Source organism: Nematostella vectensis, chromosome 8 (genome assembly GCF_932526225.1).
Source record: "Nematostella vectensis chromosome 8, jaNemVect1.1, whole genome shotgun sequence".
In the NCBI taxonomy this organism is placed as follows: Eukaryota; Metazoa; Cnidaria; class Anthozoa; order Actiniaria; family Edwardsiidae; genus Nematostella; species Nematostella vectensis.
The window spans coordinates 2206533-2221938 of NC_064041.1; the positions used below are offsets into that span (position 1 = coordinate 2206533).

Genomic DNA, 15406 nt, shown 5'->3' on the forward strand with positions numbered 1-15406 from the left:
GTCGCTGAAGCCGTTTCGGCTCTTAAACCGCCTGATGAAACAGGCAACATTTCGTATAGTTTCGAACTCGAGGAGAACAGCCTTCCCGTTAGGATGTCTTAATCCATGATTCGCGATTATGCGAATCAAACAACAACCAGGTTTGAGATTCTTAAATAAGGCGATTGTATATAATGTCATACTCTAAAAGACATTCTATGCTTGGTAGCGGGTTGTTCTTGTCTGTGCCATCGTTCATGTCACCACATATTACATTACATCACTTCTGTTTAGTGCCGACAACGTAGTTTAATATCTAGATCAATGTCATCAATGTACAGATAGACAGTTTAAGGGATATCCATCTTGTCTTGAGTCTCCCTGTGTCTCTTATTCTCGGTGAGGATTATATCGTTCATGTAGACTTTTGCCGGATGCTCTGAGGATAGCGCAGAGAGCAATAGAACAACACTGTTCTCCTGGGATGATAAGTCTCCCGTCCACTTGGTGCATGTTTGCCTTGACAAGAAGACGCGAGCTGCTTTTCACATCACGTGACTTAAAGCTATTAACAGAAAAGTTAATCTACTTTATGGAATTTTCAAGAATACAGGATGATAGAGCAGCACTCGGAGAAAGACAACCTACACTCCTCTTCCAACAATCAAATTCCTTCCTTGTAGGAGCGACATCTTTATATTTCCCAACAAATGAGGAGCGAACGTTGTCTCTGCGGTCAGACACTGATCGTGTTAGCGTTAAGGTGCTGGGATCTCTGCCACTATCCACTCATGCTCTTCATGTGACACCAGGCTGACGGAAGATAGGAGCGCTGACATGTGATATGGTTCAGTTTTGCAGTAATCGATCAGATGAACCTTGACGCAACGTCTAATGATTGTGTATCTACCATTTAAGGTGACCAAGACAGGTTGTTGACGATGACAGATTCCATTTGCTCAGGCTCATCAGCGTAGTCAGAGACTCGGCAAGTGACGGATGGAGTGCGACGACGCCCCTGGCGCGATGCACAAGCGGCAAGCCTCTGTAGGCTTTGTGTGCTCAATGAACCATGCAAGCAAAAGGGCGGAGCTCCTTTAGTCCTGTAGAGGATGCAATCCCCTTCTCCTTTACGGATGAGGACGGCTGGACGTTCACCTCGGTGGTTACTAGAGCATCACTCTCTTTGCGATCTGTCGACGAAATAGATGAACAAGCACGAGTCTCCTTTTGCATTTGGTGCACCTCTGTGATGCTGGCAAGACTGCCTCCCAGAAAAACATCAACGTCATTGTTTATAAGTATAACCGTTTAAAATCCATACAAATGGTCTAATAGTACACAGCACAATAATTACAGATGTCCGAATGATGTCCTAAAATCCAAAAGAAACCTTAGAAATGGAGTTGCTCGACGAGTTGGTCTAGGGGTATAATATTAATTTAATCTTTCCACTTTTAAGTTTATTTAAAAATAAAAGCTCACCTGGAGTGATTTGTGATCAAGTGATCCTCAACTGGATATGCATCTTAATGACTAATTTGATAACAAAACATACCAGAACTGCGAAGGTAATCGCTGACATCAAGTACAAGATATCCTTTAGCACGAAGTCACCACCTTGCTGGAGGATATCTTGTACCTGATGTCACGAGAGACTCAAAGAGAACGATTGCTGGCAAGCAGCCAAGGAAAAGGCTACAACTAAAGAGATACAGAAAGGGATTATGGATTTAGTTTTAAGCAAAATGATGTATTTATCATCTTAGTATGTAATAGCGTCGTACAAGGTGGGGTTGGGGAAAGCGGAGGTGGATCGTCGACGAAGTTAATTTTATCCCTAAGGAATAGAATGTGTGATAAACAGCAATTCTTACTAAAATTCTAACTACCTAAAAACACATTTGGTATGGTCGAGGCAATTTCTAACTTTAAGCACTAAAAACAACATATTCCAAATATTACAAGTTCCCTAAGTTCCTGACTACATTCACGACAAGTTGTTGTTAGGATGTGAGGATCCACTAGCGCCAGTGGATCTCCCCCGAAGGGATAGCAACTTTTTATTATTCTCACTACTTACGTAACTGGAATGTCACGGGGTAATCTAGAGTTATCCAATAAGATAGTCCCTTGGGATGTGGATACCCACGTGTACCTGGGATATATAATGCTAATGTCCTGACTCATTCTGGGTCAGTTTGCCGAGACTGCAGACAGTAGGAGAAAGGAGCTTAATATTTTTTGTGTGCACCGCCACCAGCGTTTAGTCATGGCAGAACTTCCAAATCCGGATGAGATGGTTGCAAACGCTTAAGAAATTAGACCGGCTGAGGTTGTCCAAGAAGTTGTGCCTCCGCCAGCAGCAATTGGACCCGAAATCGTACCGGCCGTACCAGAACTTGTGTCGGCCGCACAAGAGGTTTGTTAAGTTTTTTGTCTATTGGTTTCACGTTATCTTCGCGGGGTTTGGTATTTGCGTGTTTCTAGGTAGTTTTTGGGGTTTTTAATCCTCGTTGTTGTTCGTTGTTAACTGTGCATTTGCGTTGCGTCGGTTTTTTTGTTTGCAATTAGGTTAGGTTTGCTAGTTTTTATTCGTTATAGTTTGTGTACGGCATTTCATAGCTTACTTATCTTTCTTTAGTTTTTTTTTGGAGGCCGTGTTTGTTTGTCTGTTGTCATTCCTCGGTAATTTATATTAGTTAGTTAGGTTCTTCTTTGTGTCTACGTAGGTTTGTTCAGTTCGCTCGTAGCTTATAGGTATGCTGGTTACATCATCGGGCTTTTTTTCGGCTGCGTGGTATGATTAACGTGTTTAGTACATCGGGTCCCATGGGGTACAGCTATTATGAAGGAAGTGGTATATAGATTATCGGGCTCATTAGCGGTATTTTTGGTTATCATATCAGGCGCTTCACGCGCGACGGGACTGCGGGTCTCGTAGAGAAAAATATTTGGTTGTCAGGCGCCTCACGCGCAACGGGACTACGGGTCTCGTAGTAAATATATAGATTTAGGCACTGCCTAAAAGCGGAGCTAGCATAAACACCTTTTGTGTTTACTGATCAAAGGTATTATTGGGGGATCTAGGATCCTGCTCTCTACTGAGATTTATTTATTGTACCAACCAAATGGATCCAGGCCTTATTCAATAATTTAAATTATGCAGTACATCAAAGTTAACAAACACAATTCCTGGTGTGAATATGGCTGTCAAAGTTGTCAAGAGTCTAATGGTAAATTCTTATGTCCCATCATAGAAGTTCCATTAATATCTTTTTTTACAAGCTTTGCCCTTGTGCAGAAAATGTCATGGATGTAACAGCATTCCAAAGATTCAAAATAATATATTTAGACTGTTTAGATGCCATACTGTGATTTTTATGTATTGATTTAGTGGCGATTCTCTCTTTCATTGGACCAAATATTCAGAAAAATATCTGGAAATTAAAATCCAAAAATATATCTCCTTTCATGCATTACATATTGGTGCGCACCCCACTTTACCATATAGTGGCCTTGTTGTTGGTGGCCTACTCCCAAATGAATGCAATGAAGAAAAAACAGATTGAAAATGCTAACTTCTAATTTCAAACCAAACCCTTTCATTGATCTATGTTTGGGGTAGACTAAAAAATAATCGACGGGAGAGGAGATATAAAGTGAATTGACTCAACTTGAAAGGTTTGGTGAAAAAAATATAACAGTAATGAAAATAATTTGATTAAAAATTTCTTGACATTTCCCCTTTCCCATTATCTTAACCCTTTCACCACCACAGGCCTCAAAAGAGGCCATGTCTTTGCTATCCAAGATATGTGAACAGAATTCTATTATTGAAAAAGAACAAGGTTGTTGCTAGTGTTATAAAGTTTAAGTATCTTGCCCTAAAAACCCCTTCCCCTTAATAAAAGTTCCATTAATGTACATTTGTAAAGCTACATTCTGACAAGCTTTGTTCTTGCGAAGAACAATGGATGAAACAGGATTTCAAAGATGGAATATAGTGTCAGACACAATTTTAGATAAGATGCAATACTGAAGATTTAATGTACCATTTTAAGTGGTGATTTTCCATCTCCATGGGAATTAATATCTACAAATATACATCCAGTAATGCATTATATTTTGGTGTTTTGAGAAACCCTGGATCTAACTATTCCAATGAAATAAATCTAAACATCTAAAATAAATGTAATGGGCAATAGACTTGGAAAGAAAATCCTAAAAAGAAAATATAAGTGAAAGTAATAAATGAAAATTTCTAATTTAAAAATCAAATCTGTTCATTAATTTATTTTTGGTGTAGAGGGGAAATAGCAAAGAGCATCAATTGCATAAAAATAGTCAACAGGGAGAAGAAAAAGGAAGAAATATGACTCTTCCTTAAATGTTTGAAAAGAAAATATAATAACAATAATGTGATAATTATATTCAGTACTTTTCTAAAATATCCCCTTTCCCATTATCTTTAGGTTGATAGCAAACTGTTTTCTTCACAGATTTATTATTTAAAAAGCAAACGTTTGTTTTTAGTTTTATATTATATAAGTATCTTGTTCTAAAAAAAACCTATGAGTGTGTACTGCTGAATCACATAGTAATGAACTAGTCATTTGCGCCCCCTCCCTTATGGTCCCGCAGAAGTCAGCGGTTAATGTGGGGTTTTAGACCACTTTTTAACCAGAATATGTCAAGAGGGGTGGTGGTATTGACTGTTTTTGACTCTTAACTTGAAAACAGGCTTTTATTAAAGTTTAATCTCCAACCCTTCCCTGGGACCATGGGTGTGGGGGTATCAAATAACTAGTGAATAAGAACATCCTACTGTTTTCTTCAAGACATGATTTTTAATTCTCATGTCTTCCAGTCTTTAGCATTCATCTTGGCCCTCAGGTAGTTCCTGGTTCATAAAAGAGTGAAAACAATTATTTATTGTAATTTGTTTCAAAACAATCTTTTTATCAAGCCATTTATAATCTAACTAATTTTCCACAACTATTTGAAAAAAAATAAACACATGAGATGCAAGATGCAGACAATAACAACAATACATATTGAAAATAGGGTTTTTTTTATCCTCGGTAAGGAAAATTTCTCTTGTAAGTTGAAAAAGCTGCTGTATCTTCTAAGGATATGTATCTTCTTAGGACTAAGAGCACAGGATATAAAGACAAGAACGGTCTTCTTTAGCAGTATTTGACAAATGCAAAACGATATTGGTTAGCCTTTATGAAATATCTCAACACAATCAATCTGCCCTGAAGAAGTCTTATTAAAGACGAATTCCAGTTTTTGTTGTATTGTATTTTATTCAACACAATCAAGAATATAGATAAAACGAAGAATGTCAAAACAAAACCTGTTATGCACAAATAATTTGATCACTAAGTTAAGTACTCGCATTCTCAAAGCATACAAAAAGGACAACAAAAAGCCTAATAACTGTCAAATCCTCAATAGAAAATACAAATCGTCGTCCGAAACTCACCTTGCATTGTTTTTTGGGTCGCTTTCTTGTGGTTCTGTTCGCTTTTTAATGTGAACTGTTACTTGCTTAAATTTACTAGCTAAAACCAGATAAATCTTGGCGTGAATGAATGTTAGTAGATCTCCTCTAGTTGACTTTATCCTTAAGTCACAAAATTTGAGGCAAAATAAATAATCATCGCATAATCGACAAGAACTTTTTCCCTTGCTCCGTGCTTGTATTTAGTCACCATTTCGGGGCCGAGTGGGGCCTGGGAGTCGCGCGGCTGACTGACTGGCTAGCTGGCTGGCGAGTGACACCACAGGGTACCCGCGCGATGACCACAAAAAACAAGTCGCATACCTATACCATATTTCTATGCCTATGGGGCTACGCGCGCGGCCTGCGGCCGCGCTTGGCTCCGCTAATATTGGATTATTGGGCGCCTCACGCGCGACGGGACTGCGGGTCTCGTAGTAAATATTGGATTATTGAACGCCTTACGCGCGACGGGACTGCGGGTCTCTTAGGGAAAATATTAGGTTAATAGGCGCCCCATGCGCGACGGGACTGCGGTTATCGTAATAAAATATTTAATTATTGGGCGTCGGATGTATGACTATAGTTTGGTCATGGTTAAAGATATGAGATATGAGCTACAATTTATCGTTTTCTCTTCGTGTATATACAGCCTACTGTGGATAGGCTAGAAGCCCTGGAAAGAAAGCTGAAGGCTCTCGAGGATGAAGAGTTGAGGGATAATATGGCGCACGCGTTGGCGCTTCTGAGACGATACCTAGACCGACCGCTATCCATCTTTGATAAATTTAAAGCGACTGAGTTACTTCAAGCGCTAGTCCGGTCATCAAGGAGAGACGGCCACGCGAAAGCAGAGGAATACGCTGGGGCCCAAATGAAGTCAGGTTGAGGTAGGACAGAATCTCAGTAGAACAGATGAAAAGGTTGAAGACGGGCTTGCTTGGCGACCCATTAAGGGCAAAATTCTCCAAGGATGCGGCCGCAATTTTAAAGCAATCCACTTTAACAGAGGCACGTCCGGAGCCATATCCTAGGAGGAGTAATAGTCCAGGTCGGCCACATTTCTAGGTTTTGTAATCAGCCAGCGCAGAGGGGCAGATTCCGTGGAGGTAGGGGGTCCTACCGGAGGTACAGATTGTTATGTAGATATTTGACGCCGGAGGTATTTAAGAAAATGTGTTTTCTCTTGAAGTACAAAGTTTGGAGTGTTTATTCTCAATATATAGGGTATTCCAGTTCATTAAGCGTATATAATAGTCGTTCGGTTATAGGCGGAGCATACAGCACATAGTTTAGGGTGCAATGTTTTTAAGGTCGGAATTAAGTTCGCCTTATCCAGTTATAAATCTATTTCAGCCTTACTTTGATCCCGGGAGAGGTCACTCAGTCCCTCTATCTGGACCTGGTTTCAGAGTCCGGGGTCAACGGAAGGTTGGGTCCAAAATATTAGTAATTTTTGTTTCGTTTTTTTCCATAGGTAAATTTACGATTATTTAAACAAGATTTGGAAGAAATTGGCAAATGTCAAGTGGGACCTACGGCTTGGTGTGATATTCACCAAGGAACCCAACCTTTCGTTGGCCCAATCATCCCACCGAGTATGAAGATTAAAAACCCGTGTTTGGCAAAGCTAGACAATTTAAGGTTCCGTCGCCCAAATCATTTCAAAGCAGGCTCCATTCACGAGCACCAAGAAGTATGGGATGAACTTTTCCAAACGTGTAATAGCAAACCAAGAGGTGTAGACTTGGGAGAGATTGTCAGAGAAGGGGTAAAAGTTGAGGAGCTCTTCACACAGTTAAAGGAAACTTTAAAGGCAAGCAGTACGATTTGGATAAACCTCCGCCTATGATAATGGAGAACGCCGCAGTTTGCTCTGGGTTTGAGGAGTTTATTACGATTACGATTCTGGAATGGGTAGCGGCAGATGTGTTATCTGTCTGGGGTGAAGTGGGCATGTTCGACCCCCATATTTAGTGCTCCCTCTTACTTTGGAACCCTCAAAACCACGCCTGTGTCACGACGAGCGGTATTTAAGTCTATGGGTGAAAGATCTGCCATTTAAGTTGGATCACCTACCAGATCTACCGAGATACGTTTTAAAAGACCATTATCAAACCACTTTCGATGATAAAAGCGGTTCTCAGCATGTAAGACTCCACTCTTCGTCAGAATCATATTTTGGTGTTAAGTTTCGAGGTTATTATTTTACATTTCTCACGTTGCTTTTTGGGTGGAAAGCGAGTGCGTTTGTTTACCACAATTTGGGCATGACAGTATCGGATAGGGCACGAGCTCTCAGGGTTCCTGTGTCTCAGTATATCGATGACCGCCATGTGGGGCACGAGCTCTTGCGGTTCCTGTGTCTCAGTATATCAATGACCGCCATGTGGGGCACGAGCTCTCGGGGTTCCTGTGTCTCAGTATATCAATGACCGCCATGTGGGGCAGTTATATTCACCTCATGTTAGGGACGCTTTGGCGGCGAGTACTCCATTGGCGGAGGCGGCAGCGTATATTCTTTGCTACTACTTGATAGAGGCGGGTTACTTTATATACTTAGTCACAGTCCACGCCTTCCGCCTTGGTTCGTTTTCTGGGTTGATTCGAAGGCCCTGGCTTTTGTCCTGAAGACAAGAAGCGAAAATTTATATTACTGCGCGAATAAATTCTTTCTGCTAAATGTGTGTCGCTGAAGACTCTTCAGCGTTTCTCAGGAAAGGTGGTTTCGTTTAGCCTAGCGATCGCAGGTTGCAAGCTATATTTGCGAGAGGTCTTTGGCGCGATCGCCAGTTTGTCACGGAAATCCCGAGTTGCTACCAAGGTGGTTGGGTTGCTGAGGGCAGAGATAGAATATTGGCGCTTTATAGACGATTGGGAGGGCACACTGCCTTGGAAATCAGAGAAGCATTCTATTGTGACTTTGTGTTGTGATGCCTCGAAGCGTGCGTCGGGTGGAGTGCTCATGGTGGAGGGCAAGAGAGTAGAAACGAGAGACTACTGGATGGATAAAGAAGGGAGTGTCAACTATAGGGCAAGAGAGTAGAAACGAGAGACTACTGGATGGATGAAGAAGGGAGTGTCAACTATAGGGCAAGAGAGTAGAAACGAGAGACTACTGGATGGATGAAGAAGGGAGTGTCAACTATAGGGCAAGAGAGTAGAAACGAGAGACTACTGGATGGATGAAGAAGGGAGTGTCAACTATAGGGCAAGAGAGTAGAAACGAGAGACTACTGGATGGATGAAGAAGGGAGTGTCAACTATAGGGCAAGAGAGTAGAAACGAGAGACTACTGGATGGATGAAGAAGGGAGTGTCAACTATAGGGCAAGAGAGTAGAAACGAGAGACTACTGGATGGATGAAGAAGGGAGTATCAACTATCTTGAAGTAAAGCCTTGTTGTTATCACTATAGGCATTTAAGGGTAGTATTCGAAATAGCAGGGTAGATGTTCATAATGACAGTACATCGCTTCTTCGCACATGGGAGAGTGAAGGAGGGCGGGTATCCCGGATTAACGACATCGTGAAGGGGATTCTCAAGTGTTGCCAAGAATTCAATTTCTCTATCACAATTCGGTATGTCCCTTCTAAAGAAAACAAGGCCGATTTGCCGTCACGGGCGCGGTCGGATCTGGACTGTACATTATCGGAAAGAGCCTGGGAGCGAGTAGAGAGAGCGTTTGGACCTCATACATATGATCTTATGGCTCTGCCTCCTAAGAATTAAAATTCCAAGAATTTCACGAACTAGCTGTAGCCATAGGATTGCATCATAAAATGAAACCAGCACACACTGCACGAATTCCACGAAATGGAGAAAGCATATAATTCCAGTAATTTATTCATAAGCTGACACCAAAATCTTGTATCATATAGTCTCACCACAATATGATACCATTCGCTGGTGCCATGGCGTGGTTACCATCATCAGAAGTCTTCCTCCCCCTCTTGATCTTCGCTTTGCTCCAATCAATTCACTGCCTCGTTTCGCTCCCCAATGCGATTTTAACGGAAAACATATAGTTTCCAAGAAATGACCTCCATCATTTAGTTTCCATAAAATGGATTCCATCGGCAGTCTCCACATAGTGGATTCCATCATATGGTTTCCATCAAATTATAACATATAGTTTCACCAAAATCTAAAAAAAAAAATACGAACAAAATCCAATTCACCATAAGAAGCCGTCGACGTGACGCTGGTTCAGTTTCTTGATGACCATTTCTGTGTTGCACTCTTTGCAACGTGCCGGTTTTTCCAATAAGGAATGGTTTTGCAGCCATTTAATTAGTGTTTCAGTTGGCCCGAACGCAAATCTAGGGATTGTCTTTAAGTCCATCCCAAATATGGATCTATACAACAAATCAAAGGAACGATCTGCTACACCGTTCTCAAGCAGAGGTCTCGCATGACTTCCGATCTATCACTTAATGATTGGCCAATTTTGTACCACGTGATCTCGAATCCCGCGTGCCTGTTACTCCTTTTACACGAAGTAGTGTGGAAGATTCGACTCTGCGAGCAACATGGGAGCAACATGGCAAGAAAGAAAGGGAAGTTCCGCGTTTTTTTATACGAGGATGACTCTTCTGATGTTGATACAGCAATGGTTAATATAGAGAAAGTGCACAAAGACGTTTGTAATACTGAGTGGCCCTAATCGGCCAATGCGCGTGCGCACAGAGTGGCGGAGGTAACTTTCTGCAGGTCTTGGAAAGCAGTTCAAGTCTTTGGAGTATTGTGCTCAAATCTACCTGCACTTTCGGCTGGACACGCAGCCAGGTAAGGTCTAACTATGATGTGCCATGTTGAAATACCTTTTTGAACACAACAGTGGAGCATGTCTCACATTTACACGGGTGTGGAACTCACATTCAAACTACCTGGGTTATATATAAGGTAGGTTATGAATAACGAATCTATATAGAATGTGTGCGATAAAGTTTTACCCACTAAACGGACTACAATAAAACAAACCCAATACTTACACTCGTTTTCATTGCTCGTGCACCCTCTGTCTAACATTTCTGAGTCGCAACTGGTTTTTGGTGGACGTCAATCAAACGAGAACCGGGGGATGTTCTCCTGCCAGTTCTAGTAGCGTGTTTCAAAAAGGTATTCATTTTAAAGTTTTTGTTATTGAAAACGATTGTAAGCTCACTATGTTAAAAGGTGGATTTTTAAAATATTATCTGCGATGGGTGATAGCCAGGCAATATATCACTATGTAATGAAATTAATTGATTCTATTCGTATTGGTTTTCCCGAGGACTGATGGAGTAAGGATTCTACAAGCTCATCAACTTAAAGAAAAAAAGATCAAGATATTTACATCATTACCATTTTTTGGCCGATTGTCAGCTTTTAGGCGTGGTTACGAAAGGACTCATTATTAAGAAGACGGCAAATATAGGGCATATTTCGGATGGTTTTCGGGATTTGTGGGACTCGACCTTGTATGAGTGTTCGTCTCGCCTACAAGTTCTATTACTACAAGAAACTTCAAGTCTTGGATGGTGTTACAGAAAATATTGAGGCTGGAGTCTCAGTTGGATGAGGGACATATGAGTTATGAAATTCGCCAATACAATTATAAATACAGATACGCTTTCCCATAATTGTAGCCTTAGACGGTTCAGGAGCCAAGACAGAGGGCTCAAGATATAGAAGATGGTGCAGGAAGAGACTGGAGCGGGGAGAGTCACATCTTGAGGACTTTTCAAACTGGCTACAGGAGGAGGTGAAGATAAAAGAGTTGACCTTCAGGAGCAAAGGCATCGGTTGCAGTGTCATCAAACACAAAGCAATGAAATAGGCGTTACTCGCCTTGGTAAAGGAAGGCTGAGGAGAGTGCATACAACACAGGGAGACCACCAAAACACCAAATCTTCCACGTGTTCCTCGTGGAAAATGGCTGACCAGGCAGAGCGGCTTCGCTCCCTCCAATCGGAATTTCTAAAGTGACCATCACCTGTGCATATAGAACATGCAATTTCTCCTATTAGCATTATTGCAAATGTTTGTTTAGCTTTTTTTCTAATTCGAATAGTGTTTTTATTGAGGTGCAAAGAGCAATATTTAGTATAATTTTCTTTTCTGTAGAAGCGTGTTATAGAGTTAAAAATTTAGCTGCTGTACCTAATTAACCTATAATTTATTTTCTGGAATTAGACAATCCAAATTGTTGTGTTGAGAAAGTGATGTTTACATTTTGGGCTTGTTACGGGGGCGGATCTAGGGAGTTTAGGTGATTTTCGGAAACAACTCAAATTTTGAAAAATCAAGTTTTTACCTAGAAAATTCAAAGAAACCACTCAATTTCTAGAAAGAATTTTTAAGATTGAAATCCTTGTTCCTACATATTGGGTCAGCCACAGGTGAGAATTACTCAACATAAACCCTAGATCCACCCCTGTGTTTATGCTCCTCAGCACATTATTGGTTGAAACCGTGGTACACTCAAACGAGCAGTTTGTGTTGCATGGAAATTTCAATCTCCATTTGGTACGTACCCACATGTCTTATGGAGCTGGTAAACGGGAAAGTCTTAGAAGAATTCCACGACCCTGGATACGGGGTATTTAGATACATGACCAGCGTTAGGAATCGAGACGAACTATGCGCGTCTGGAGCTATCGTGATCGGTATGGCTCATCTCACTATGAATCCTAACTATGTTAAGTTGTTTCAGCCCTAAAGATGGGGGTTCCAAGCTCCCCTTGCAGACGGAACGCGCTCGAGCATTGCACCACGAGGACCGTGTGTTATTTCCGAGATACAGCAATTTAAGCGCTATCTGGTTGAACGTGGCTTTGAACTTAATGTGGTGTCGTGGGAACATGCGAATACGGTGATCTATTCCGGAAACTTACCTTCTCCAGTACACGCTCTACCTCTACTATGCCAAGGAACATTTCGCTCATATCAATAGCATGCAAGGGATGCTTGGTCGATGCTATTAGTGTACGAGATGTTGAAAAAATCATAAGTGTAAAAACCAATGCTATGGGTGTAGTGAGCAAGAGTGTTCCCCCTTGGTTCCACCCGCCGAACAAGACCATCGCTGGGAGTGGCAGTATTGTGACGAGTGTCGCCGGTACTTTCGTACTCAGACGTGGCATTGATATGATGGATCCGAATCCAAAGGAAGAAGACCACGAGTGTGGAGTGTGTGTGTGCGCGCGTGCGTGTGTGTGAGTACAAGTGTTCTGTGTGCAAGGAAGTGGTTCCACCCGATCATTTGTGTTACGTGACGGTGGGATGAACAGTAGCAGCATTGACGATGCTGATGATTCCATAAGTTAAATCATCTTTGATTTCGAGGTTATGCCTCTGGAAGCCAAGCATACTGTGAATTTTGTGGGAGTGCAAAAACTGTGTGAGACCTGCAAGGGTTGGTCTATGATTGCCTGGAGTGCAAGACGTGTGGACCTCGCAAACGCAGTTTTCCTACGGTGCAAGCATATTGCGATTGGTTGTTTGGAGGGAGTAATGCTGGCTACACGTGTTTGGCTCACAAGTTTAAGGGTGTACTGACATCTGTTGCTAAGGAAAAGTGAATATAGCATAAAAGCCTTGTAGAAAGTCATAAGGGACTGATATTTGCCAAGTTGACCACCAGAAGTGTTCTGACTATTATTATGACGTTACCCCGTGACGTCATAATGTGACGTCATACATACAGATAAAAGCAAATATTTCAAGTAAAATTGCTCGAAAACAAATATTGAATACGTTTTATGAATCTTGAGGGATGGGTGCATTAAGCCAATCATGCTTTTTAGAAATGATTGAGTAATTGTTTTTTATGATTTTTCAAAGATCCTGAAATCCAGATTTGTTTTTATAAAATTTCGGTTTCTGTTAGTATAACGCTAAATCCGTGCTTGGCTATATGAAGGATATTTTACTAAAATGGAATGCAGAAAAAGTATTGCGTTTTTGAAATAATTAAGCGACAAAAAAAGCTTTTCTTAAAGAAAACGAAGAACCAGAAGTGAAACAAGGCCCGCGCGTGCACAACTCACATGATGAAATTGAAATGAAGTTTAAAAACAGATTCTAATAGTGTTTCGTGGTATTTACACTTCAAAGGAACGATATCCGTCATGTCATGATTGAAATTAAGTATTTTAAAATTCTGATACAGCAGCGAGCGCTACTTAGATTTTCAGTGCGTACGCGAGAGTTGTCAACCGGTGTTTGCAGCGCGCGCAGGTAGTGAAATTGACATCGAAAGCGAGTACTCGTCATGCGAGTACTCTAGCTCATCATGGCTGCATCATGTCTCCACCCGTTTCAGGTAGCATCATTGTCCAGTCGCATACTGCGAACCAAGTTTCTGGAGGGGAAGACTATTGGACCCACTCGTGGGTACCGTGACCAGGGCGTGCAATCTCTAAAAGCGTTGCAGTGGTTCAAGTACATCGAGCATCGCTAGAAAGGTGTCCTCACTCAGCATGCTGGAAACCACTGTGAAGTGCACTTGGCAGGGTGGATCAAGGTGGACGGGTACGCCGAGTCTACCAATACAGTGTATCAGTACCACGGGTGTTTCGATCACGGGTGCACAACGTGTTTCCAACCTCATACCGTCAACCCTTTGACGTACACCACCATGTAAGAGCTTCGCGAGCATACACGCGCGGTAAGGTTGCATCTTAAAGCCCAGGGGTACAACTACGAAGAATTGTGGGAGTGTCAATTTGACGCGCAACTCAACACTTGTCCCAAATTGCGAGCTCTCGTGGGGGATGTAGAACACAGAAAACCTCTTGAAGCTTGTGATGCTTTTTTCGGTGGAAGAAATAACGCGATTCGACACAATGCGAAGCCAACTTGGAGCAGGGTGAAGAGATTCACTATTATGACTTTACGTCGTTGTACCCGTGTGTCAATGCTACATGCAAGTACCCCGTGGGCCACCCTGATGCGATCATTACCGAGAATTTCGAGGAAGATATTCACGTCTACAAGGGATTGATGAGGCTACGTGTTTTGCCGCCTCGCGACCTATTCTTCCCGGTACTACCTGTTCGTGTCAACAACAAGGCATTTGTTGAAATCCAGACAAGATCGAGAAGAACCCAGGCCTTCGCTCCGTGGCTAAGTTGGGGTTGAATTGTATATCGGGAAAATTTAGAGAGCAACCCAACCCCCAGCACACCGAGTATGTGGACGTGCTCTGCTTTACAACGACAGTATCGAAGTGAGTGGTGTGCTCATTGAAACGAAGACCACATTCAAGTTCACTACAAGCTGAGGGAAAAGTTTCAAGAATTGAATGTGAGGATTGCAGGATTCACCACTGCGCGCCTAAAGCTGTACGATGTCCTGGACGGGCTAGGAGAACGCTGTCTCTATCATGACAAGGATAGCGTTATTTTTTTTACACCGGCCTGGAGAAGGGAGACCAGTCCTTGGAGACTGTTTAGGAGAGAGTTAGAGCCAAAGGATTTTATCCATTGTTATTCGTCGACAGGGCCCGAAAGCTACGGGTACAACATGCTACAGGGCCATTCTACGTGTAAAGTGAAGGGGCTTCATGTTAATCTTTGTAAGGCGGCTATCGTAAACCTTACTAGCATGTTGGAACTATTGCGCGTTCAAGGTGCGGCGGAAGAGCGACACGTTACTCTGCCAAATACCATTCAATGCAATGTTAGTATGAAGACCCATCAGTGCCATTCAGAAATTGTCGTACAATTCAGGCTTTTTGTACTTTTTTTCTTTCTTTGATTAAATTTGGAAATATTTTTAGTTTCATTTAAATTATTTCTATTTTTTTTCAGTATAATTTCATTTCATTTTGGTTGTTTTAATTTAATTTTGTTTTCTTCATTTTTCTATTCACTTATTTTAATGGTTTTATTTTGCATCATGATATCTTTGACGAAATAATTGAACGTCTGA

General features: G+C 41.7%; 1 long non-coding RNA gene and 1 other non-coding gene across 2 annotated transcripts; both read left to right on the forward strand.

The window, feature by feature from the left end:
* The first annotated feature begins 1789 nt into the window (after positions 1-1789).
* On the forward strand, positions 1790-8085 carry LOC5501330. Its single transcript, XR_007312635.1, has 3 exons — positions 1790-2401; positions 6141-6378; positions 6966-8085. It is a non-coding gene; the product is annotated as an uncharacterized LOC5501330 (transcript).
* A 1557-nt stretch (positions 8086-9642) lies between these two features.
* Positions 9643-11369, forward strand: LOC125570281. The gene is made up of 2 exons (XR_007312636.1): positions 9643-10276; positions 11119-11369. It is a non-coding gene; the product is annotated as an uncharacterized LOC125570281 (long non-coding RNA).
* The last annotated feature ends 4037 nt before the right edge of the window (positions 11370-15406 follow it).